Source organism: Micropterus dolomieu, linkage group LG02, assembly GCF_021292245.1.
Source record: "Micropterus dolomieu isolate WLL.071019.BEF.003 ecotype Adirondacks linkage group LG02, ASM2129224v1, whole genome shotgun sequence".
NCBI lineage: Eukaryota > Metazoa > Chordata > Actinopteri > Centrarchiformes > Centrarchidae > Micropterus > Micropterus dolomieu.
This window is the reverse complement of record NC_060151.1, coordinates 10,861,240-10,887,400: the sequence shown is the minus strand read 5'-3', so window position 1 is coordinate 10,887,400 and position 26,161 is coordinate 10,861,240. Positions and strand designations below refer to the sequence as shown.

At 39.4% G+C, this 26,161-nt stretch overlaps 1 protein-coding gene and 1 long non-coding RNA gene across 6 annotated transcripts in view; one reads left to right on the top strand and one right to left on the bottom strand.

The window, feature by feature from the left end:
- Positions 1-2,442: 2,442 nt before the first annotated feature.
- Positions 2,443-10,467, bottom strand: LOC123986325. Its single transcript, XR_006828849.1, has 3 exons — positions 9,773-10,467; positions 5,057-5,147; positions 2,443-2,594 (listed from the first exon to the last, which is right to left on the bottom strand). It is a non-coding gene; the product is annotated as an uncharacterized LOC123986325 (long non-coding RNA).
- The window catches only part of LOC123986292 (trinucleotide repeat-containing gene 6A protein-like), a 38,150-nt gene continuing 21,864 nt past the window's right edge, over positions 9,876-26,161 (top strand). For 2 of the 5 annotated variants that reach the window (XM_046074522.1, XM_046074514.1), the window contains exons 1-4: positions 9,877-10,113; positions 11,622-11,673; positions 19,251-19,349; positions 25,826-26,157. The gene's annotated coding sequence lies outside the window, so the exon portion shown is untranslated. Of the gene's footprint in view, positions 10,114-10,259; positions 10,492-11,621; positions 11,674-19,250; positions 19,350-25,825; positions 26,158-26,161 lie in introns of those variants that run through there. The other 3 variants (XM_046074492.1, XM_046074507.1, XM_046074499.1) reach the window with 3 other exon arrangements.

Genomic DNA, 26,161 nt, shown 5'->3' with positions numbered 1-26,161 from the left:
GCTAGTGTGTTTGTAATCTCTTCAATGCTCCAAATAGCCGACACTGGATTTCTTACTTATTCGCTCATAGTGTCACAATTACATCCATACGGATTAATCACATCAAAAACACAAGATGGCGTCATTCCATATATTCAGACTTCCATTCCATATATTCAGACTTCCATTCAATATATTCAGACTTCCATTCAATATATTCAGACTTCCATTCAATATATTCAGACTTTCATTCAATATATTCAGACTTTCATTCCATATATTCAGACTTCCATTCCATATATTCAGACTTCCATTCCATATATTCAGACTTCCATTCTATATATTCAAGGTTCATTCAATATATTCAGACTTTCATTCTATATATTCAGACTTCCATTCTATATATTCAAGGTTCATTCAATATATTCAGACTTTCATTCTATATATTCAGACTTCCATTCAATATATTCAGACTTCCATTCCATATATTCAGACTTCCATTCCATATATTCAGACTTTCATTCCATATATTCAGACTTTTATTCCATATATTCAGACTTTCATTCCATATATTCAGACTTTTATTCCATATATTCAGACTTTTATTCCATATATTCAGACTTTCATTCCATATATTCAGACAGACAAACCATAAATATATATATTATTTCCTAAACGGCATGCCATAATATATATATATATATATATATATGTATATGTGTATGTATATGTGTATGTATATGTGTATGTGTATGTATATGTGTATGTGTATGTATATGTGTATGTATATATATATATATATATATAGAGGCTTCACTCATTCAGGGTTAAATCTGAACTCATTTCCTCTGTACTTTCTCTGTGCAAATGGACTTTGCAAGGCAGGAGTTTCTAGCTATCTGAGTGATTTTGGCTGCTCTGTATTTAAAATATTTCTTCTATTCTGAGATAAACTTGGCAGGTGATAGACCAACCATTTTCCAAAGAAAACAGTGACTGCATTTAAAGTGAATTGTTGAGTCACATTTTACTGCCAGCTACAAGGAAAGTGCAGCCAACTCATATCTGGATTTACAGACTGCCTGTAAGTGTCTTCCAAACTAACAGCAAACTCAATATTTTGCTGTGTGTTTTCTCAGATTTCTTTGATACAACCTCTTAAACCATAGACCCTGATACCAAATCACTTGGTGAAGAAAATGAAGGAATGCCTTTGATCAGAGCTGTTTTCTGCCGTTCCCCTCTCACCAATTTTGCGTGATCATGTTTTGGGTCAGATGATTTCACTCATGCAAGTGAAGCAAAGCAAGACACCTGTGCCATGTGTGGACTTTTGGACGGACTGACCAGGAGAAGCAGCAATGATTTGCGTTCACTGATTTAGCATGTTGATGTCAGAGTCAAAAGTGAAACAGCTTTGTCCAAAACAGCAACTCTAAAACTCACTAATTAACATATAATCTTTATATTCAATCAAACTAAACCTGAAGTGCAGTCACGGTGCCGACCAAGAGATAATACGGTACAAAATCCCAGACAGAGTTACGGGAGCTGTTTCCAGTCTTTATGCTGGCTGTAGCTTCATATTTACTGTACAGATTTGAGACTTGTATTAAACTTCTCATCTTACTCTAGCTAAGAAAGCAAATAAGCGTATTTTTCAAAGTGCTCAACTATTATTTTAATACAAAGTGTGAACCATGAGATAGTCAATTTTTAGGTCAAAATTATACTAATTTGAACTCTTGACCAAGCAAACCACGTGAGCATGTTGTTCCACTGAAATTAGCTCATTTTGCACAGGTGTGACTGGCCTATAAATGTAGACGACTGAGCCAAAAGGACATTCTTCTTTTATCTCATCTTTCCTTCCCTCCCCATACATCTACCCCCACAGACACATGCCCTCCATTGAATGAACAACACAAGGGTGCCAGGGCCATCTTTGCCACTTTAATTGACTGATGTTAGCATGTTGTGGTATTCAGAGTTTTAGCATGTGACTCTATGTGTGCGATTTAATGTGTCTGTGTGATTGAATGTGGTGCCGTGTGTTCGTTTCTCAGTCCAGTGTCACCTTTCTCTGCACACTAAAATATGCACGCCAGAGATGAATGACCAACCAATCACTATACCCCGTGACCACTGATCTGCATGAGTTCCTGTGTTAATAGAGGAGCAAGGCCAGCATTGGATGAGTGATATGAATATAAATGAGAGTGAATTTAAATAAAGGGTACATTTGAAAATGTTATACTGTTGCACAGCACACTTCAAGACTATCTGCATATTCAAGACCTGGTGATGGATTACAGGGACAGAAATGGAAAGATCCCCTTTGAATAACATACTTTTACCTGTCTATATCGCAGAATAACTTGTATTTCTGTGTGTGTGTGTGTTGTGTGCATGCAAAATAAAGTCTAGAAGGGCGAATGAAAGTCATCTGTGTTTAAAAAAAAAAATTCACAAGCAAAACGATTGATGGATTAGGTTGGGATCCAGCTTGTTGTGTGTGAATGCGCTGACAGCTAAAGGGGGGATGAATGTTCAGGTAATTGGTTGAGGACCAGGTGTAATTTTAGCCACAGCAAATCCATTTCAGAGATGGCTCCCTGTCAGAGAGAGATGCAGAAAGGCAAAGGGAAGAAAGGAGACCGGTAAACGGCAGAGAAGTATTGCCACAATATTGTAATACGATATAAACTCAGTTATATTTGACTTTAGATGTCATACAATGAAAAAAATCTTTGTAAGTTTGGTGAGTTATTAAATGTGTAAGAATATCATCAAGCACACCCGAGGGTTTCCTTTTATGAGATAATAGTGGCTGTTCGACACAGGAACCGTTTCTACCCATAGGCCATCACTCTGATGAACAATTAACTGCCGACACACGGTGTCAGGAACAATCTCAATGCAATAACCATGTGACTCTGACTATAACATCTACCTGTATACTGTATATATCATATCCACCTACCTCATGTACATAATACCTGCACAAAAATATTTATTCCACAAATGTTGTTTTTTATGTTTCTGTTGTAAGTGTGTACTGCACATTGCAGTTTGTGTCTGTTTTTGCTGAGCTTGTTTCTGGTTATGCTTGTTCTGTGTATGTACACTGAGAGAAATGTAAGACTGGAGTCAGATTCCTCATTTGTGTAAACATACCTGGCCAATAAAAGTGATTCTATTTTCCATTCAGAGCAGAAAGAAAAATCTGGGTCCATCTAAAATGTTTGGACCAACCTGTGTTAATTTCAGTCAAAAAGCACTCATTAGACCTGCCTTTTAAAAATGTGCTTTCTATACTGGTGGATTTGTGTGTGCTTTTTTTTTATTTCATGAAGGCAGCAAATGCACTTCAAAGATTAAAATTAACAATGGATGAATTTCACTTGACAAGCTCAAAGGAAACATGATGATGAAAAAGAACAGAGGGCAAAAATAGAGAAGAAGAAGAGGAGTCAGACATCTCATGAGTCGTGTGTGTGTTTGTGTGCACGCTGGCGGCAATTGTGTATCTGTGTTTTTATGCTGATAGAAAGTGAGGCAGGGAGACGATAATGAGGTTGGAGAGGGAGAACGTGAAAAATGAACGGGTTGTGATGATAAGTGTGGACTGGATGGGGGAGGCCGAGACAAATGATTTCGATCAGACTCAAAGGAACAGGGAACAAGAAGACGAAGCTGAGCGGTATCGAAGTCACTGACACACACTTGCACAGACACACACAATACATGTATTTATACATTCTGTATGTTGTTTTACAGGCTTTAGAAATACAGTAGTCGGTCTGAAGACACTGGTAGAAATGTAATTCTGATCAGTAAGGTGGCATCTGGTTCAGGTTGGTGACGTGCACACAAACACACAGGCTGCAGCACTACGAACACTGCAGCTTAGCAGTGTGCGTGTCTGTGCTCAGGACAAGCCTATTACTACTTGACATGCAAATCTCTTTTCTGACCTTCCTCTATGTCTGTCATTCTGTCTGTATCACTCGCCCCGCCCCCCCCATAATCTCTCTCTCCTCACTAACTTTCTGTTCCCCTGCTCCTTCCTGCTCACTTTCCCTTTTCCTCCCATACATTCACATTTCAGCCCAATTTTCTATGCCCCTTCCTCTCTCTACACAACAATGGTCTTCACCATTTTTATACGCTTCCAAGCTCCTGCAGCTGCGACCTGTTTCTGTTTGTGTTTTCCAGCAGGTTTGTGTGTGTGTGCATGTATGAAATATAGACTGTAGTTGAGTCAAACCCACAAAACAAGCAAAATTGGGGGACATATTAACCATCATATCAAAAAACAAAACGTATGTGTGTGCATGCATGCGTTTGGTTTTGAGGAGGTTATATGTGTGTGTGTGTGTGTGTGTGTGTGTGTGTGTGTGTGTGTGCGCGCAATTGCATAACTTTATCTCAGCCAGTGCTATGTGTACTTGTTTGCATTTGTTTGCCCAAGTAACCATGGTCTGTGTGTGAATGATTAAACTGTGGCATGTTAGGTATACATGGCTCTGCCAGTCAAGGTGACTGCCTTGTCACAGACTGTTAACAAACTCTTTGACTTTTCTGCTCTTCTCCCAGTAAACCTCATCCATGCACACGCCCACACACTCATGGGTTTCAGAATTGTAGATTTGTCATTCATTGCGACAAGCAGCTAAAAAGGAGTTTTCTGCCCTTTCAAACACACCCTTCCTAGTTAGTATCGGACATTGGTTTGTAGACCATTTTAACATAAAAAGCAGAAGTTAAATAATTGTTGTAATCTTGATGTTACCACATTTGTAAAAAAGTCACCATTTTACTCATGCTGGTGACCTAACCCTGTAGCAAAGCTGTTTTGCTCTGTTCTGCACTGTTCTATTCTTCTCTGTCTTGCTTTGTTCAGGTTTTTACGCTGGCTGTCTCTGGACTTTTCTGTTTTGTTACGGTCTACCAGCTTAATGTAATGCTAGTTTGCCTCTGTATATTGTAATGCATGAATGGACTCCTCATTCAACAAGCTAGACAAACTGCCAGGTCTTTTATATATTGTAGTTGACTTAAGTTTTTACTTTACCTAACTTTGAGTTGGGGATCTGGCACAACTTCACCTACTGGCAAAGTGCATGAAGAAGGGAGGCATTACTGAAGGTGAAAACTGCAGCAACCTGTAAGAGAGAGAAGTTTTGACATTCTGTTTCATTTGGCACAAACACCATTATTAGCTTAACTATAACTCTGTATCTTCTATCAAAACACATTATTACTTGGATTTGTTTGCATGTATGTGTGAAAAAAGTGCCCCAAACTGTCTGCTACTCTGTCAGTACATACTGTTGTGTCGCATGCTTTCCTTTTCTTACAGTTGATTGTAGGATTTGATGTTATATATTGATATGAGGCATTTCAATGTTTTTTCATAATTTTCTTGAGAAATCAAAATACAACACACTATCTAGCATGCACTAACTTACTAAAGACTTAAAGCTGCCAAGCAGCTAATGCTAAAATATATATAAACACACTATTAATATTAATAAAAAAGTTTAAAGTTCCCCAAAAGCCATGATTTCAAGCTGAACTTGCTGAAGCCTTTTAGTTCGAGGCAAGATCCTATTACTTAGGAACCCAGACTGTTTAAAAGAAGTGGACATAGCCACAGTGACGTCCCATTGGTCTGTGGAAGCCTCGAGTTTGGTATTTTGGCTGTCGCCATCTTGTTTTGTTTTTTTTAACCAGAAGTGACCATATTTGAACGAGATGGTGGAGCTGGGGAGGGATATGCATTGCGACACCTATCAGGTCGCCATGGTAGCGACTTCAATGTGCACATGACGTCAATCACAAGGTAGCCAACGCATCCTTAAGCATACAAGAACGGCGATCGTTGGCATTGTCCCAACACAAGTTCCACATAGAGATCTAAAACACTATTAATGGTGGTAATAGTACAGATTTGAATGACAATGAGTAATAGTACTGAGAATGACAGCAAAAATAATGACAATTATAACAGGACTAATAATAATAATTGTAGCAGCGGGTGTTGAGCAGGAACATGGGGTGAGAAGGTGGCTTGCAACCACAGATTCAGACTCAACAGCTCCAGAGCCAGAAACACCTAAGCAACAGAAGGAGAGTGACAAAAAGCCCAAAACTACGGGAGAGGGAAGACGTCAAGTTAGTAAAATGCACTAATGGTATAAGAATGGATACAGCTCAATGTCAGCAAAACCAAGAAGCTGACTGTTGATTTAAGGAAAAAGGAGGAAAAGACACTCCCGACTACATCAGTGGTGCTGAGGTGGAGCAGGTGAACAGTTTCAGGTTCCTGGGAATGAGAGAACCTGACATGGTCATCTCACATCTCCACGCTGGTAAAGGAAGCTCAGAAATGGCTGTATTTCTTATGGAAACGTAAGAAGACAAAATTCCGGTGCCAAGTTCTTGTCGACTTTTACAGAGGAGCAATAGAAAGCATCCTGAATGGAAACAGCACAAAGTGGCATGGTATGTGCACGGCCCAGAAACTGCTCAGAAGATCATTGGTACCCATCTCCCAAGTATCAGTGATATTGCTAAAGTGCCTGTGCATAGCCCTAAGGACAGTCCAAGCACATAAAGGGACAACATAAATGTTATTATACAACCCTATGTTGTAAAATGACCATTAAATGAACCCTTGAACCCTTGATAATACTGTACATGATAAAGCGCAAATCCTGCAGCGAAATGGGGAAGAAAATATTGAAAGACAACTAAGGACACACACATCAATATCCTCTATCATGTACAGTAACTACAAGTGGGGGCTTTGAAATTAATTGTGATTCAAGTTTCTGAGGTGTAATGTTTTATTGACACTTTTATCATACAAGAGTGTAAACACCATTTTCCTACATGCACTACAAAGGCAAGAACAGGAAAGAACAATCCCATTTAGGAGTTTTACTCTCCAGATATCTTTCCTGTCTACTTACGTTTGTTGCAAACGAATAATAATGCTTCTCAAGCTATAGATATAACAAGTTCTGACATCCTCAGTGTATCTCCCCTTGCAATTATGACTTATGAAGCAGGGCAATAGGAAATTTGAACAAGCACATGAAGGTGGAAAATATTAGACACACACGTTGGAGGGACAATCGATTCAATATTTTCCATTTGGAGGCCAACTGTATCTGAATTACCAGTTGTCACAAACACATAATCAGTTCTAGAAATCCATTGGGAAACCCAAATTTGGGTATTGGCAACAGGGCTGAGATGTTAGCCACTTGTTTATATACTGTAAAATCTAATCTCCCTGTCTATGATACCTTGTCAAATAAAATCATTACTTGGCAGTAGGTGAACTCTACACCTCTCTCTCTCTCTCTCCCTCACAGTCAAATACACACAGATAAGGGAGGTAATTTGAGCACAAGGATGGGGTTGTTTTTACCATCAGTGGGTCAATGGTCATTGCTTTGCACACACGTATTGCCGGTCTCTCCTGTAAGCAGCAACGGCCTTTGTCTCATCAGTGAAACATTGCAGTTGGCAGATTCCACTCTGTATTTGTTTCTCTGCTGTCTCAGTCTCTTTTTGAAAACTCGTTTTAGGGTTGTTGTTTTTTTTACACAACAGCTAAAGCCGGCCATGCATGGGTGGCTAAGACAAGCTTGTGAAAACAGTGAAGAGATCCAGCATCTATGTATGTGTGTGACTTATAGTTTTACTTTCATTCACTTTGTACATACATTAGGAAGTGCACTGAACACAAAAAAGCATTTGCATTTTCTCTTGTACCTCACAACTGCCTGCTGTCAGGTTTTCTGCTCTTAGGTGTTCAGCAGCATTGCATTAGTGCTTTGATGATGAGCACAACCACACGCAAGGTCAATTACCACTGCCATTTATTCAAAAATTTTAAGTCATGTTGCAAAGAGAGTAGAGGACAAATGTGTCTACGTTTTAAATATTGTGCATGAAAAATGGAAATTGTGGGAATAAAATTAAATAATCTTAAAGAAGAGAACATTATAAAAGGATATAGCTTAGAGTGGGTGACATCATGTGATCAAAGCTGATTTAACCCAGTAAACATCCAAACCTCGTGACCATTGTTTAATTTTTATATGCAAATATTGCACGTTTTTCAAAAATATTTCTCTATGGAAGATGAAGATGAAGTAAGGTGAATCACAATTAGAGTGCCCTTTTGCATTGCACAGCAGGTACGCTAAATAATGAAATTCATAAAATATCTGGCAAGGGCACTCTTATTTCACTTGATTCACAGGGAGGTCAGAAACGCCTACAGACAGACACTAGTGTTCATTGTTCTGCTCAGGGACACAACAGCAGAGTGGATGTCGACCTGGGGTTTGACTCTGGATCCTCTAACAGAATATTTGTCTTTCTCTACTCCCAGTGAATAAATTATAAATGCCATTGTCTGGAATCAATCAATTTGCCAATGGTAAATCTTCGTTTTGCCTTAAAGTAATTTTACTTAAGCATGTTCTTATTCTGATACTTTTCAGGACATAAAAGGAAACAAGGTTAAAAGTCTGTAGAAACCTTGAAATTGGAATTTATGTCCAAATATACCACATCACCATACTTTACTGTGTATTTTAGGCTATTTGGCATCATGATTCCACAATGACTCACTGTGTGACTTTTTACTGTGCAATTAATAGGTTTATGCTGCTTGACACATATTACAGGGTGCTAATAAAATGAAAAAGATTCATTAAAAACAACCTAGAATACACACATTACATAACAAGAAAACATCACCGACCAACAACAGGCTTTTTTTTTTAGAAAGCGTTCCTCAAATTAAATGCATACGATGTAGTAAACTTCACTAGCTCTATTGCTCCGTGTTGGGTACATCACTATTCTGACAGGTATTTTAATAATGTTACTTTCTGTGTTTTCAAACACTGGGTTTACTGGTCAATAAAATTAAACTTAATTTGTTAGTATGTACTGTAGTTTACTGCTATGTGTGGGTTTAACATTACAATGACATTCTTGAGTTATATTCTTGATTTCTCCCAAAACAATGTCTGAAATTACAGTTTAGTTAGACTTTCCAAGACTTTTCAGATGTGTTGAATATCGACTAGATGAGGTCTATAGATTTATAATAAAAAATGTAGCTATGGTGCGTATTTTTTTTTTGAGCTCATTTAAGTATTTTAACTGACTACTTAGCTACTTTCTACTACTGTTTAAATGTACAACAAAAATAAACAGGTTTCCAGAATTGTATTCATAGCAGTGTGGAGGAGGATTCAAGGAGAAGACCTTCAAGTTAGGGGATAAAATGTATGGAAAGTAGAATTGAACAGTTAATACATAAAATATCAAGAAATCAAAATAATAATACAAGAATTTAATCTTCTTTGTTTCTGGTCATAATAGTATGAGGGGAGTGAGGGGTGCGTTTGGGACATTAGTTTTCAAAATTCTGGCTATAGTGTCATTGTCTGTACCTGTACATCAATAATGGGAGATGATGTCTGGTTATTATGGTTAGGCTGTTTATTTTTTCTCTATCTCTAATTTGTGTTATATTATTATATAATATAGCTATTATATACCTATACAAAGTATGCCATCATCGAATTATCCATGCTATACTTATGTCTATATATATATATATATATATATATATATATATAAAGTCTATATATATTAACATAAAAATAAGCCTTCGTGTGTTTAAGTCTGATGCATTTGACCCATGGTACCATTTGTCATGGGTTTATTAATTTTAAGGGACTAAGCAGCTTACCTTGAACAGGGTTGACATGCTTTACATGTTTTTACTATCCTCTCGATACCATTTAGGTACCTTTCGCTGGTGTTTGGTTCTCAGTCAGAGGAAGTGGTTAATGCGTTTCCTGCTCTGTCTCCCCCCTCCAGAAACACACACAAGCCAGAGCTGAGGTGAATGCAGAGAGAGGAGGGGAAAGCAGAACTCAAGCGAAAGAAGGTTAGCCAACAGCGATTTAAGAAAATGGCGATCATGCAGGACGGATGCCTCCCCTCGTAGATGCTGCAAACGCGTTGAAATTATTTTAGCCTTACAGCCGGCTTTCCTTTCTACTCTGTTGCACTTTATACTTCAATGAGGTGAGATTGTTTTTACATTGTTTTCTTGACCGGGTGACGTTTGTCGAGCTAATGTACACAGAGAGCCCAGAGCAGGGAGACCGGGGACTGGTGCAGCTATGTTGAGCAGCCGCTGTTGTTTAGTTAGCTGTGAATAGGCTAAGCTAGATAGCCAGCTAGCCTCCCGTTTAGCTCGCACTTGGCATGGCGGCTCGGTTGCAATGCAGTTTGCAAACGCATCGACTGACAAACCAGGGGATTTTGTTTGCCTGCAGATGACTGAACATTTCAAAGTGTATTGACGGGAAAACACTATTTGTACGCAGGTTAACCTTGTGCTAACTAGTAAGAGCATTGGTTAACCTTAGCTCGCAAGCAGTGCGTAAATATCTGCTCTAAGTGAGTAAATATCTGCTCTAAGTGAGTATTCTGTATTTCGAGAGATTATTGTTTATATGGATTTGTTTATCAATAACCTATCATTTTATTATTCCACGTATAACTGTTTTTATTAAAAACCACAATCGCTACATTTGAAGGAAAACCCGGTAAGTTACCTAACTAACGAGCTAACCGCTTCGTAACGTTAGCTTTTAGCTAGCATTAGCAGTCATGCTAATTTGACGACGCAGGTTGCTCGGCGGTGACGCAGACTGATTGCTCGGCTTTTTGGTGACTCGCGGAGAGGACACGGTAGTTCAAATTACCTTAAACATCCAAAACTGTGATGAAACGTAATATCAATGTAAATTTCATGGTGAAATTGTGAACCTGCAGAGTTGATTTTCGGTCCGGGCGTTTAACGCCCTCTATCGGCAGTAGACTGAGCAGACGGTTAACTTAGAACTAGACCTCCGCTATGCTGGATTGCACTCGTGTTCACCCTAACTTTTTACACTGCCTCAATAACGCTGCAAACACGGCTAAGCCACAAAATAATTTAATTGCATGGACTCTCTAATCAGATGCCCGTTAAGGCCATTGTTGGTCTTGGCTCGCGCTGTGAAAAACACCAGGCTCGAGAGGAGCCATGTTGGTTAAGCTGTAAATCAGGCAACAGCTGAGATAATGGCCGATCAGGACCTGAGCTGTAACTCTGACCTACACACACTCTCACTCTGTCTCTCTCTCTGTCATTGTCAGAGACACACCTTTTCGGTTAACCTCGCAGGGCCTCTGCTTCATATCGTCCTGTTATGCAGTTCAACCTGCATTTCCACATCAACCAATTGACATACCTTTCATACAGAAAATACTTTTATGATAAAATCTGTATTTGTGTATGCTTGTGGTTGCATATGTTTTGTGGGTGAGGTGCATGTCTTTTAACCCCTTTGCACCATCAATAATTAATGTGAAACATTTTAAAGGAGTTGTTTACTATTTCAGGTTTGTGTAACCCACTTTTTACAGGGTGGTGTTTTCATCACACTAAAACTGTAACACCCACATGCAGGGTATCTTTTATTTGTTTAGGTAAATGTAGGCTTTGATATGTGAGAGATTAACATTATCTCTTTCTCTTTAAGAGATTTGGAATTGGAAGCTGTTGCCACCAAAGAAGCTGAAGCATCTTAACAGGTGAGTGTGCCACCATGAATATACACACATGCGCTCACTTTAAGAGCATGTGTACCCATTTATATCACCTTTCTAGACACGTTTCTTTACATGATAACACGACCTGTGTGTGTCTGTGTGGTGGGCCTCTAAAGGGGTGTGTGGGGGGGATCAGGGGGACAGGGGATGGGCAGCTGCTGCTTATGCAAGCACATGCAGTTCCGTTTGAATTGAATTGGAGGGTCTAGGTTGGTCTAGGCTGTATTGTGCTGAGTAAGCTTTGCTGTTTTAAAATCGCTAAATGAGAAGCCAGAGTCCTGATGTTTTGTGTGTTGAGAGGTGTTTGTGCAGCACATTGTCTCCATGCAGTTGGTCCACATGCAGGCACACAATAGAGCTGTGGACTACAACTAGTCCATCAACCCGTTCCAAGGGCTGCGTTTAATCTGTTCTTAGATCCTAAGTCTGTTGATGAATCTTGTTAGCATGCTCAATTTCCTGAATTGTATTGGGTTTTTTTTGTAATGCATCTGTTGTGTTGTGGGGTTAAATATTATTTTCGCTAATGGCTTGTATGGTATTTTATTATGCTAGTTTGTTTAGGGTTTGTTGCTAAAGCCAGTTGGTTATGTTTCACATTTTCCTAGAATTTTGTCATGGTTTCCAGCTGTATGTGTGGGAGTGACTGCAGCTGAAGTAACATCAGGGGGGGAAACTATATTTATACCCAAATAGTAACATTTCTGACATGAAACATTTACAGTTTTATTGCCTCTGAGTTTCCCACACCAACAATCAAATGATTTTTGTCATGGGCATAATTTTTCTTTTAATGAATCCAATTTAATTCTGGGATTTGTTTGCTTTCAAATAGCAGAGATTTTATTACATACAATTAGACAGAAACTGTATTTCCATAAACAGAACATTGTGAGCTTTATAGTGTTGCTTGAGGTCATTTCTATTTAGCTTTTCGAAAGTTTTTTAACTTTTATGTGCACTGAAGAAGTTGTCCTGTCCTAAAGTTTACAAATAGCATTTGGTGGATGTTTCTATAAAAGGCTAACCACAGTATCATGAATTTAATACGTTTAAAAGATTTGTGGCACCGGGGGGGACATCCCTCTGCAACAACTGAATGTGTTTAGCACTCATGCTCTGAAGCTCTTTAGTTATTATTATGCAGAACTCTGCTATGAGTCAGCTTGTAGACACACATCCAGCTTGATCCACTTTTTTGCTTGTGGGCCCGTTGCATTTGTAATCATAACACAACGAATAAATAATGTGAAATAAGTTGTGATATGTGTTTTTCTTTTTGTAGAACAATGTGCCGTCTTACTTTCACTTTTAGTTGTCTCACTCCATTCCCCAAATTACTAGTCTCTAAATATGTTTTCATTCTTGGGGGCTTTTAGATCAGTGTTAATGATGGCAGAAGGCTCAGTGGTTGATGACTGTCAGACATGTTAATCAGCCTAACCCTATTTATTAGAGTTTAGCTCTTTTTTCTACACTCCATGCAGTCACAGGTTGCTTAATACCACATGTCAACCTTCTGCAAACAGTGGCAAGGAAATCAATTTAAGACTTTTGTATATTACTGAAAACAGTTTGGCATAACGGCTTATCAAACTTAATATTCTATTTTTCTACATTGTAAACTGGCTAATTATAGTTAGAGGTCTTAACTGTGTACAATTTACAACAAAGTAAAATGGACTTGCAATTCAATACTTTCTCTTGTTCTTGTATTCAGTTGTGGAACAAAAAACAACCTTGAATTGGCATTTCTTGTGGTATGAAATAACTGATTCACATCTTGCCCCTCCCTCCTCCTGCCAGCAGCAAAATTCAATAGCTTTTTATCCAGTCAGAAATATCATGTTGCCTTTCTTACATTACCGTGACCTGAAATGAACCGTTCTGATTTTGACTGCGCTGTTGAACAACAGGTTTGATGCAGCTAGACAGGAAATGTTACATCTTGCAATGTCAGCCTCATAAAGCCTTTGCTGTTGGGCTGTTTGTGATGAGGAGATACATCTTGTCATTCACTAATTGAGTGATGGCTTTCCTGAACGGAGTCTCCAGTGTTTCCTCGCTGAGAACATGCTAATGCAAATTGATGCAAATGCTGTGGCGTTGTACATGCAAATTAGCCATGCGACTACCCTCCGGCTTTTCTTCTGGGACATAGGAACTCTCCTGAGTGTGTGTTTTGTGGATGCTTATGTTATCAGTTTATGTTTGGGTGTATGTCTGGCGGTGTTTGTGTGAAAAACGGCAGCTTCCACCAGCCTGCAAAAGCAATCAATACCCTGTCTCCTATAAATTTGAAAGTCCATTCTGTCTTCTCTGCATGACTCACTTTTGGGACTGAGAAACACTCCTACGGGGTCTTAGGATGCAGTAGTCTAAAGTCTCAGATTTCTGATCTCTAACTCTTCGGAAACCTAAATATAGTTTTATTATTTTTAAAGTCTTAGCTTTATTTGACAGCAGTTAGAAAAGGTTTCACAGAAAAGGCAAGTGGGTGGCAGCAAATCTGTGCTACACAGTGAATCTCGCATGGGCAGAGAAGACATAGCTTTAAAAAAAAAAAAAGTTAAAGAATGAGGCAGGTTCAGAGAAATCCACTTTTTTTTTTTCACCAGGACAAAGGGGTGAGCCAAAGAAACTATTGTCTTGCTCATCTCTGTAGCCTAATGCAGTGTGTATCTACTGTACTGAATGGACGCTAATCTCTTGTGCTAGAGTTGTACATGACTGCACCAGTGACCTTTCACAACTATTTTCATCGTCTGTTCATCTGTCTGCTGCTCTTATCCCTCTCGGCACTCCCCCTGTCTTAAGATGGAAAAACCAAAAGGTACATGCTGAATAGTGGAATCAGCTGTCCAGATTGTTATATTATTCACTAGAAACTCAGCCAAGACCATATTTAGACATGAGGTGTTTTCAGAAAGCGATTCCTTTTCATCAGTCTGGTGATTTGTATGTTAGAAAAGGGCTGCCATTTTAACTATCTGTGATGTATTGTGAAATAAGGCACCACGATAAAAGTAGTTTTAAAGTGTATTTTGCAGGTGTTTTTTAATTGGGTGGGTGTATTTTGTACATTTTTGACAGTATATTGCAGTTTAGGGGGGCAACTAATAATTTGTATCGATTTTATTAGGCTGATAGTTTACTCCAATAATCGATTTGTCTATAAAATGTTGAAAAATTACATTTACATATTCAGATTGCTTGTTTTGACCCACCAAAAGGTCCATATCCCAAAACTTTCAATTTACTATTATATAGCACAGAGAAAAGCAGGAAATGCAGGAAACATTTTACAGGCTGGTACCAGCAAATGTTTGGTATTGTTACTCAAGCGATTAATCTATTGTGAAAATCAACCGACTTGTTTGAGGCATGTTTCCAATTTGCCTGGTGTTGATAAAATCCATTTTATTAGTTCACAACTTTAATTTTATTCACAACACTCGAGAAAATTGTTATATTACTGGCCTGATTTATCACGTTTGTACAAAACTCAGTATAAAACAGTAACAGAAAGCACATGGTCAGCACCTGTGAAAACTGCATGTTTTGAAGCATGGCCCATATACAGCCAAAAATACAGTGTATATACCAAAAATGGTGACCTCATGAGACGTGTGATATGTAATATTGTCTCTGTGTGAGTCCACCCTCTTAAACCCTGACCAGTGTCTTTTGCCCTGACACATATCTCACCTTAAGGCCAGAGCTTTAAAGATGATAGTTAAAAATGGGGTATGCGATTCTAAGCCAATACACCTCTTGTCAAATTCAGTGAATATCTTTTCAGTCCGCTAGCTGTCCGGTCTGTGTATGCTGAAATAAAAATTTGGTTTGTACACAGCCCTGGCTCTGTAAATGAAAATGAAAGTGGCCCCGACCGAGCCACACAACACTATTCCAACCAGGATTTGTGTGTCAGGTAACGTTAAAGGACATGCCCACGGACATTCAGCTTACTTTCTAGTTCACCAACTTATGCTGTTGTTGTGATGTTAGCTATTGTAGTTGTGGGGGTGTCTACTAGGGCTGAACGATTTATTGCATTTGCGATAATAATCGTGATATGATAAAAGGAGGTTTTCTAATCGCAAAGGCTGTGATTACACTCTGGTCACATGATATGCGAGAGTAAAGCAGTCTGCAGGGGAAGCGTGAACATCGCTTCTGTATTGTCAGAGAGCTACAGATCATGTCTACTAGACCCGTTGGCCAACTTTTGTATTGAACTTCAAACTGAGTATTTTTTGTTTGCTGGGATCCAGAAAATAATTCTTCTTTTTTTTAATTTTTTTTTTATTTTTTTTATTTATTTATTTTTTTTTTAATTTGAGATAAGGTTTCAATTGGTGGTTATTCATACATTACCTAGTTTCATCAAAGCCAGTACTGTGTTGGTCATACTATACAGTGATTTATTGCTTGTCTGTTAAAAACTAATCGCATATCTGTTTAAAAAAAAATCACAATTAGATTATTTTCCAAAATCGTTCAGCCCTAGTTTTTACAGGCACCAGTGAAAAAATGGACAAAGCATTTTGAATAATAATTTGAGAGTTTGGAGTCTTGTTAGATGCTAAGATGCTTTATAATACTGTGAGACTGGATTTTACAACTCTGGAAAGTCTGCAGGTATTTGCTCAACAGTAGATAGCATAACACTACACAGCTACATTATAAGGTGCTCTACTCAGGATGTAAACTTTTAGTGTTTTAATTGCCAACTGTCCCAATAATCAAGACAACTTCAGATGTAGGTATTGGTCCGCTGTAGGGGAAATTGAAGTTGACACAGCAGCACAAGCAAGTGTAGTAAAAAAAAAAAAAATGAAGAGGAATAATGTATACAATAATTAGGGGTGTGTGTGTGTGTGTGTGTGTGTGTGTGTGTGCATATGTTTTTTTTTTAAATATACATGCGGTCATACACTCAGAGTATCTGTTTGTATTGAACATGTGCTGTGTTTTGTGGTGGTGACAGTTTAACTGCAAGTGGAGTCTCAGTCAGCGGAGGCACCGGGTGCTGTCGCGTTGTGAAGTCTGATGGCATGAAAGAGCTCCTGGAGCGCTTTTGAGCACGTGGCTGGCTGGGTCTGTGGCTCAATGTGAAGACACTGATCAGCCAATAATGTCAAACATTTGTCTCAAGTGAAAGGATTTATTACTTATTGTTTTCTTTTATCATTGTAAATTATAGAATATATCTTTCTGTTGGTCTGACAAAACAAGCAAAATAAAAGATGTCGCCTGGGCATCATTTCTCTTTAGTTTTGTTCTTGTTTTATAGACTAAAATCTTAATCGACCGATTAATTAGTGAAAGTTGGTTAGTTGCACCACTAAAATTGTAGAACTATTTCAGGTGATGAAATGCGATAAAATTATCTCTCTTTTTTTGGTCATAATTGTTTAATTTAAAAAAGACAGGACAAGAAAAGCACTTACAACAAAAGTCTTACAGTTACACTTGTGCAATTTTGCTTTGTTATGAATTAATTGATGTTTAAATGCCGGGTTGGGTCTTGGAGTGAATTAGGTTTCCTGTATTTTCACAACCACCTGGCACTAGAAAAGCAAAAAACAAACCAAAAAACATTTGCAATTGCAACTGTGTTGTCCTCTTCTTTACTTCCCCCTGTTCTGCCGGCCTTGTTCTACATTAGCACCTTCTTTTGCTTTTGGTGAGTTAAGGCCCCCACCCCCTTCTTGTCAGCTGTAGCTGTCGGGGGATGGGCAATTGTCGGTCCATTCATAAACAGATGCTGTCCATGGTGTGTATATGTGCACTCCAGGAGGGCCCCCACCATGCCTTGCTGTTGTTGTTGAACCCAGAACCATCTGGCGAAACACTTAATGGTTAGAAAGGAGTGGAGGATGGAGAGGGGGCAGTGTGTGAACAGAGGGAGGAGGGTGGTGGCTGAAAGTGGTAGCAAAGAAAGGAACAAACTGTGTGCCAATTTATAAACAAACAGCTGATTTCATCTGCCATTTAAACAGGTTGACCAGAATAGTTTAGGGAAATATGAGGTCCTTAGTTTTGGAACTGAACATTTCTGACTTTGGTGTCAAGCAGCAATGCATGCCACTCATCTATTTGTAAGACTGCTGTCACACGCTATTCTCTGGTCACCTTCAGATTTTTACTAAAACTCAAACTTCCAGCATGTAATAAAGATGTTCATCAAAGCTGATCACTGCTGCTCACAGAGCTGTTTAAAGCCCCTTTCACACTGCCCAGTACCAGCTCGACTTACCTTTGTTTGGTTTTCCATTGTAGAAAAGTTGTACTTTTTTTCGTATCACCTCCGTCGAGGTTCCAAGTGAGCTGAGGCGATACTAAAATGTGACGTGAAAACACAGCAGACTACTGATTGGTCAGAGAGAATTGGCTCTATTCACTGCGTCATCATTGCGCACGCCAGACAGAGGCCAGCAACAGAGAGTTTTATATTTTACAGTTTTCGTATGTAATTTCAGAACTGAATCCACTTCTGAGAAGTTTTGAGGTGAGAAATCAACTAGGTAGATTTCAAATATTGACGGCGGGGGGGGGGGAGAGACAGCATAAGCAAGCCTGACAGTTACACTAACAACGTGTCAATATTTAAAACTGTGCAAAAAATCAAATGAAATGTGCCAAATTTGTCTGAGTTGTTTCTGAATCTGTGTACGTCTGTCTGTTTATAGCTAAGGTAAGTGCTGCGCTGTAATCCCATTATTGGATTAGACTGCAGCCTGCAGCTTTCTCCTGTAGGCTAAATGGCACACCCACAGGGCCCAGTGCAGCTAAACTCAACACTTGCTGACGGAGAAGCCAAAGTCTGATTACAAACCAATTGGACATTAATAAGCAGACCTTTTTTCTTTTTGGGAGCCGAAGAGTAAAATTATAATCAGCCAAGTGTAGTGAAAATGATTAATTACAAATGGAATAACTGCTCTCTCCTCGGAAAAAAGCATAGTGTGACCAAAGCACTGCACTGTAGATGCATTATGGAAGGGCTGCAACCAATGATTTGTTTCATTATAGATTAAATTAAATATTTAACAAACTAATCTATTAATGGTTTGGTCTGTAAAACGTCTAAGCTAACATCTTCAAGTTGCTTGTTATCTCTGTCCAACAGTTCCAAATCCCAAAGATATTTAATTTACAGTCATTACAAAAATTGAGAAAATCCTCATTTGAGAATCTGGAAATTTGTCATTTTATAAATTTCAATTACTTAGTGGAGTTGTCTAAAATGGATTCCACTTGAAATTTTTGTCTTGTAAATGAGATGTGCAGACAGTGGGTAGAAAACAATGAACTTTTCCATTGGCCTTTTAAAACAACACTATTTGTTTCTGTGATGAAAATCATGAAGTGATATGGACAATATTTAAAATGTGCGTTCTCAGGGTCTCTATTTATGGGACTTCCTGTTAAGTGTTTCTGTGCTCCACTTAAACTTGTTCAGAGAGAGAGAGATTTCAGTTTGTTATGGTGTCATAAAACACTAAATGCAATAACAATAAAGTAAAAGTATTTCCTCCTGGTATCCACAGGGACAATACCCATAGAGGGAAGAACAGTGGATGGAAGAGAGAGAGAGACGAAGAGTGTGACCAGGAAGGCGGACAAGAAGATACAGAACTGGTCAAAAGGTGAGAGAAGATGATTCCACTGAGAGTTGATAAAAGATCACGCTACTGCTCAGCGCTAACTGTTTGTACTGACTCCTGATTTATCAGCATCAGCTGTTTCTAGGACATTGACATCTGTTCACCTTACACAGAGCTGTTAATGTATAATGAGCGATGTTCTGCTAAAACGTTAAGGTCCATAGTGTTCAATAGGCCCAGTAGGATTAATATTGCACATCAACAGAATCATGAACTGAATGTACTAAATGAAGGACCACTGAGCATAAACTAGTTCACAACCATCAATGTTGCAGTTTTGTGTTGAGACAGGATTCTGGTAACACATGATAGAAATTGGCATTGCAAAGCGTGCTTAACCCCCAGAAGAAAATCCACAAACTGCTTGACTCAAGACATCAACTCCTATTGCCTATTTTAAACTACTTGTCCATTTCAGCTTATTTTCCAAAATTGCATTCTTCCCTGCATAGTCTGGGTTGTATCCATGTTTGTTTGTCCCCAGTGGTGCAGTGTGCTTTGCTCTTGTGACACTGCTGGTGTTCTTTGCCATGTGACGTAGTAGTGTTTTCCATTTGAATTGCCGCTACAGTTTCCATTGAGTCCTGTTAATAATACGAGCAGGCTACTGTTACAGCTGAAACTACTGTCATGGCTAGTGTAGGCAGGAAGTCTGATAGCCTCTATCTCTGACCTTGAGTGTGTCTTTATGTTTCAATTGCTGTCTCTGTCTCTCGCTTTTGTTTTCACTCTTCTCCACCTGCGTCCTGCTGTGTCTCTAGTATTTTGCGATGTGTCTCCACGCAAACAAACTTGGTGTCTGTAGTACCAAAACTGAACTGGCACAGCCGTTCATCGTCATGGAGGCTCTTACACCCAGATAATGGTTGTACAGTAACAAGTGTAATCATTGTACTTCTGAATGACTCAGTGTCTTACTATAGCTAGAGTCTATAGGCAGATTTGCCCTCAGTTGTCAGCAGCTCTTTCTATCTGTGGTCTTGAATTCAGTAAGAATATGACACATTTCTGTTTTTCATCACACACAGTGGTAGAGCTGCACCGAACAAGTGGTTTAGTGGATCAACAATGCATTTATCTGCACCAATTGCAATAGCTTATAAATTTTCAATGATTTTTAAAGCAAAATGCCACAAAATCTGTAGTTCCATCCATGAAAATATTTGATTTTGACTGTTCATCTGGCATAACAAACATTTTTAAGGCTTCATTTTGGGTTCTTAGTACTTCTGATGGGCATTTTTCAGACCATAAGATAACCGACATATGAATTGAACTGAAAAACATGTTTAGTTTACACACTAGGACTATGCTTAAAAAAAGTAATGTAGAGAACAAATGTGCATAACTTGTACAGAGTATATATCATGAGATGCACTCAAACCACTAAGCAGCAGTTTCATCCTTTTAAATGTGTTTTAAAAGTGATAAACAGAAAATATAAACAGTTGCTGATAATGCAATCATCAGCAGGATTGAAACTGGCTGATGAAATCTCTTGTCATCAAGTCCTTTCGAGAAGATAGAACAACAAACACTGGCTTGTTACCTGCCAAAGTGGCAGCATTCTGTAAGCTTAAAATAGCTTCACAACCCCCCAGTGCTGTAGTGTAGTGACATGGACCTGGCCATTAATGATAGGAATTGATGCAATATAAAACAACAAAGCACACTCAACTCCCAGAAGAGTTAGTAAAATCCTCCCACTGCTGCACTCAAACCAGCAACTAGAAAGGGACAAACCAACCCTCCTATTGACTAATTTTAAACAATTTATAGATCAGATAAGTTCTTGAGCATGCCTGGTGGCAACCACTGCTGCCCTGGGTGTGGGTGGACAAATGACTGTAAAGTCAAATGATGACTGAACAATGGACGAACCTGCAATTGAGTCATAAACAAAACCTGCAGACTGTGACTTTTATGCACATTGCCCATAGTTTGAGTTTGGTGTGTGTGTGTGGGTGGGTGCCCCTCTGAGCCACTCCCGAAGTCGACGTGACTGTGGTGGGTCGTGTTGACAAGTGTGCTTATCTGCTCATGCATACACTTGTGCACAATCTCATGTACTGCATACTGTGTGTAAAGGGATGCAGACACGTACAGCACAGTGACTCCTGCACTCAAATAAATTACTTGACACTTCCTCATATTCTTCAATCCTTCATGTTGATCACCTGAAACAGGTGGACGTTGAAGCAGGAAATATGTAGACTTGCTTTTGCTGCCAGGTGTCCCCGCTTGTTTCTCTGTTGAGTAATCAGTGTTTTTTGCATATTTGAGAGACAGACAACTGGCATGTGTTTCTTGCTGATGTCACCTTGCTCAGACACGCCAAGAGGAATTTGGAGTGTTTAGGAGTGTACAACAGGGTATTAACCTTTTACTGGTTAGTTTAGAATACATTTGGCTGGGCTGTCCCAACAAGGGTTCAATTAAACTGAGTTGAATCAATTACATTTTTAAATCTATGCAATGCAAGCCCTATAAATTAAACATGTCAGTGAGGATAAAGTGTTTGACAGTGTGTCAGAGCAGCAGCACAGTTTCAAACACACTTCTACAGAGGAACATTTGTCAGACATTTTGTGTGCATTTAACATTAAGTGTAGTGAACTTGTGCTTGTTCTGCACTTAAAGTGATGTGAAAGGTGAAATCCATTTTATACCAGGACTAATTTTATAGCCAGATCGATATGTTGCGTACCTGTGTGCCTATATTTATATATACACCTACCTACCTTCCTTCCTACCTGTTGGTGCAACGATTTTATTTGTTGTTTTTTTTAAGGTTCTGGTTTGTTGCTGACGGCCTGTGTTGGTATGCAAATTGAGAAATAAGTCAGCTTCTGGCAACAAAGCACCATGCTTCAAATAGATTTTGCAGTTGCATAGCAACAGCAGGACACATGGCAAGTACCTTTTTAGCTAAAAGTAATGTTCAGTTGTTGGTCCCTGCATACAAGTCAGGGCGCAGATTGCAAAGTGTATTGTTTATCTGTTTGCTGACCTTGTAGTGCGAATGTATGGCGTCTCCAGTAATTGTTTGGTATCCCTTTCTAAACATAGAACAAATCATCTAAAACAAAACCCATATCAGGCTAATGGAGCTACCTCTGAACACAAAACAACCTTTTGAAATAGCCCATCTGCTCTTTAGCGGTATTGAAAGTTTCCCAAGTACTCAGAACCTTTAGCTTCAAATGTCTGTACAGATGTACATATATTAATGGCAAGTGGCTTTGATGACCAAATGTGCACACCCCAAAAACTATTCATGGCTTTTCAGATGTTTCTTGGTTTAGATCCACCTCTGTTTTACTCCTACTCTCCAGGTTAGTTTATGTAACAGGTAAGGCAGAAAACAGGGCCAAAACACTGTATTGGTTAATTCTATTGATCCTTTTCCACTATTCTAGGTTTTAGCATGTTTGCCGCTTTGCCTCTTCCACACTCTTGAGTTTCTTTGCTTCTTGCTCTGTCTGTTAAACGGAGTACACATTGTACAGGGCTCATGTGCCGCTGACTTCAGGAAGTTGACCTCGTCTGCTTTTTATACATGTTAGAAACTGCAGCTGCATTCCTGTCACATCAACTTCAATGACAGGCTCTTTTGCCTCTGCCACTTTTTCACATTCCACGTCTCTCTTCCATCCTCCTTACCTTTTTATCGTATGTCGTCCCCCCCCCTTTCTGTTCACATTACTTTTTCTTGCTCCCCTTCAGCCGTGCTCTGTGTTTGTGTCTTGTCCCTATATTCCACCCCCCCCCACCCCACCATCTCTGTCTGTAAGATGATAGCAGCAGTCGAGCCGCTGCCAACTCCAGGGGCCCTCATGAAAGCCGTTCTCAGATGGAAGCAGGGAAAAGGAGGAACAAACTGTACTCTATGTAGTCTACTGAACAGCGGCAATGAGCATGCTTATACACACTAGGGTTGAGCGATTAATAAAAAATACCCATGTGTAGTTAACCCTAATAGTTCTGAAAATTCAATTATATGTAGTAACTAGAGCTGCAACTACTGATTGTTTTTAATTATTGATTTCAAGTTGCTCTTGTTTTGTCCGAAAAGTAATCCAAGACTTAAAGTGTATTGCGTTTACTGTCACGTACCACTAGTAAGAACCAAATCCTCACTTTTAAAAGCTAGAACCAGTACGTACGTATGTATGTGTGTGTGTGTGTGTGTGTGTGTATATATAAAAAAAAAAAAATGAGGCACTTTTAAGCTTGAAACCTCATTTAAGAGATAAGTTGATTATCAAAATAGTTGATTGTTTTTCTGCTGATAGACTGATTTTTTGACTAATCATTTCAGCTCTTGTAGACTCATACACAGTATTATGTAAACAAACTGAATCAGGCTGGGAGTTATGGGAAAAAAATGTAATGGCAATAATTGGAGTAGATTTTAATACTGGTCAGAGAAATCATTAGGTTCACCATTAACCAACAACAGCGTGCATGATGAGCGCTGCCTCAAATAAAGTGTTAAACGTCATTCTACACTACTTTGATTTGCACTGCCTTACAAGGATGAAAGGTTTTTGCTGCGTAGCTGCTTTGAATCAGATGCTTTGGGGTTGACGGAGGTCTTTCCATGTAGGAAGGTTAAGTCAAGATCCATGGCAGTAAACGACTCTGCCTGCTGGAAGGTGCTTTCCCTTTTTAGTGTTGTGGCTGCCAAAGGGAGCAGGTTCATTCCAGTCAACACTCGACCTTTCTGCTGTTTCTTGATTTTCTTCTCTTCTGGATAATGCTGCTTCCTTGGTAGATTGTTTCATAATGATATTATTGTCCTGCCTGTTTTTTTTTTTTTTGTTTTTTTTTGTTTTTTTTTGATTGGCTCCAGGGGGCAGCTTCTGGCAGCCTTTATGTTTAGATTCTGGCAGTGCCCAGGTTTAGCTAGTGGTTTGTGTGTTAACAAAGGTGGAGTTTGGCCTCTGTGAAGTGCGTCTGGCGAGTATGTAGGGTATGTAGCATTTGGTTGCTGGTTTGTGTGTCTGACAAACTTTTTCCCTGATGGGAATTGCAGTAGTTGGAATATTTTGTCTAGTTGAAATACTGTTAGTACATTAAACAGGCCACTCCACGTTGTATATTAAAATGAATAAAACCTTAACTCATGCTCCAAACTTGTAACACATTCATGCTTCATTGCATCAGCACACTTGCTCGTTGTCCACACATGGGTTTGTTTGTTCTCTTATCGTGTTGGCTACTGAACAGAGTGGTTGCTATTTGAACTGAGTGTTTATAAATAGATCTGTGTACTGCTGCAGCAGGCAGAGAGAGCTAACACACTTGCTAACCTGCACTAAGGAAAGGTCAGAAGAAGTGCACACATTTCTTCTTGCTGTCAAATACACTGGTCCACTTTTACTGAAGGGTGTCTGTGTCCCTCTTCTCCTTTGTAATCTTCCTCCTCGTATTGTCTTTACCTCACTCTCTCACTGTGTCTTGTTGTCATGCCCTTACTACTTATCTCTCTGCTCTAGGATTTTGCTTGCCATGGTGTACTAGGGCAGTGCTGCCAGCTTTAAGCCTGTTGTGTAACCCTAATCTAGTCTTACCCATACACATTCAAGAAGAGAAGGTGTGCGGTGGTCAGTCTCCCTCTCGCTCTCTCTTTATACAACATTTCTGACTAACCTAGCTGACTCGCATACTTGTCTCACAGTCCAGTGTACCATAAGAAGGGAGAGATGGAGAATAATTAGTCTCCTTCTACTGAAGGAAGAGAACAGAGGGAAATGATTAATTATTTTGATTATTTTTGCCAGTGGCTGCCACGGCAAAAAAAAAAAAAGTAGATTTTGGCTGCAGAGCCAACACATGTAGCCCCCACAGCTATGCTATAGCATTCATTGGAGTTTCCCTTTACCTTCTCTGAAATGTAACTTTGCATCAACGCTATAGCGGCTATGAAGATGCCACGAGGAGTGATCAGCTTTGGCTGTTTGTGTAGGGTGGGGCTGGTAGAGAGTGTTCACAGTGAAGACAACACAAAGCAAGCCAATTTTCTCATTTTCAGTAATGCTGGACACACTGCAAACCTTCTTGTGGTGATCGTTGTCGCTCTGTCACAGGGAATGAAAAAATGTAACCGCAATTAGTTTGGCTGAGTGTAAGTAGTCATTTTCAGTAGCTAGACATTGGACAAGTCAAACCTTCCTCGCTCGATCATAAATAACGTTGTGATGGTTTGATCATGCTAGCCGCATTCATCAACAGTTGCTGTGGTGCTACGAACTATAATTTATTTTCATGTAGGCTTCATGATGAGTATACTAGAAGAAAAGGATATTGGATTTATTTAATTTTTCTGTGTATGTCACACATGCATGATTGCTGGTGGTGTATGTTAAAACTGACAGGTTTACATGTTACTGATGATGGGCATGCAATAAGTTCAACTAATCATCTTTCTCTCTTCTGTCTGTTTCTGTCTACAGTGCCAGAGCATACCAAGTCAAGGCAGAGTCCTAAACCTGAACCACATCCCCTCTTCCCCCTCCCCACATTTACGCCTACACACCTACACCCACGTACAAACACAAACGCTTACACATACAGTCCTCAGCAATGCCAACGGGGCCTGATCAGCTTGCTGCCCGCTCTGACAAGCCCTGCTTCTTCACCTCAGACCCTTGAGGCTGTGCCCTCTGAGCTTTGACCATTGACCTCCCCTTTGTTGACCTGGGAATCAGAGGTCTCCTGTTCTCTACTCAACCCGTGGACGCCCTCCTGCCCAGCCAGGAGCCTCAGCCACGAGCCGTACTCACAGGTAA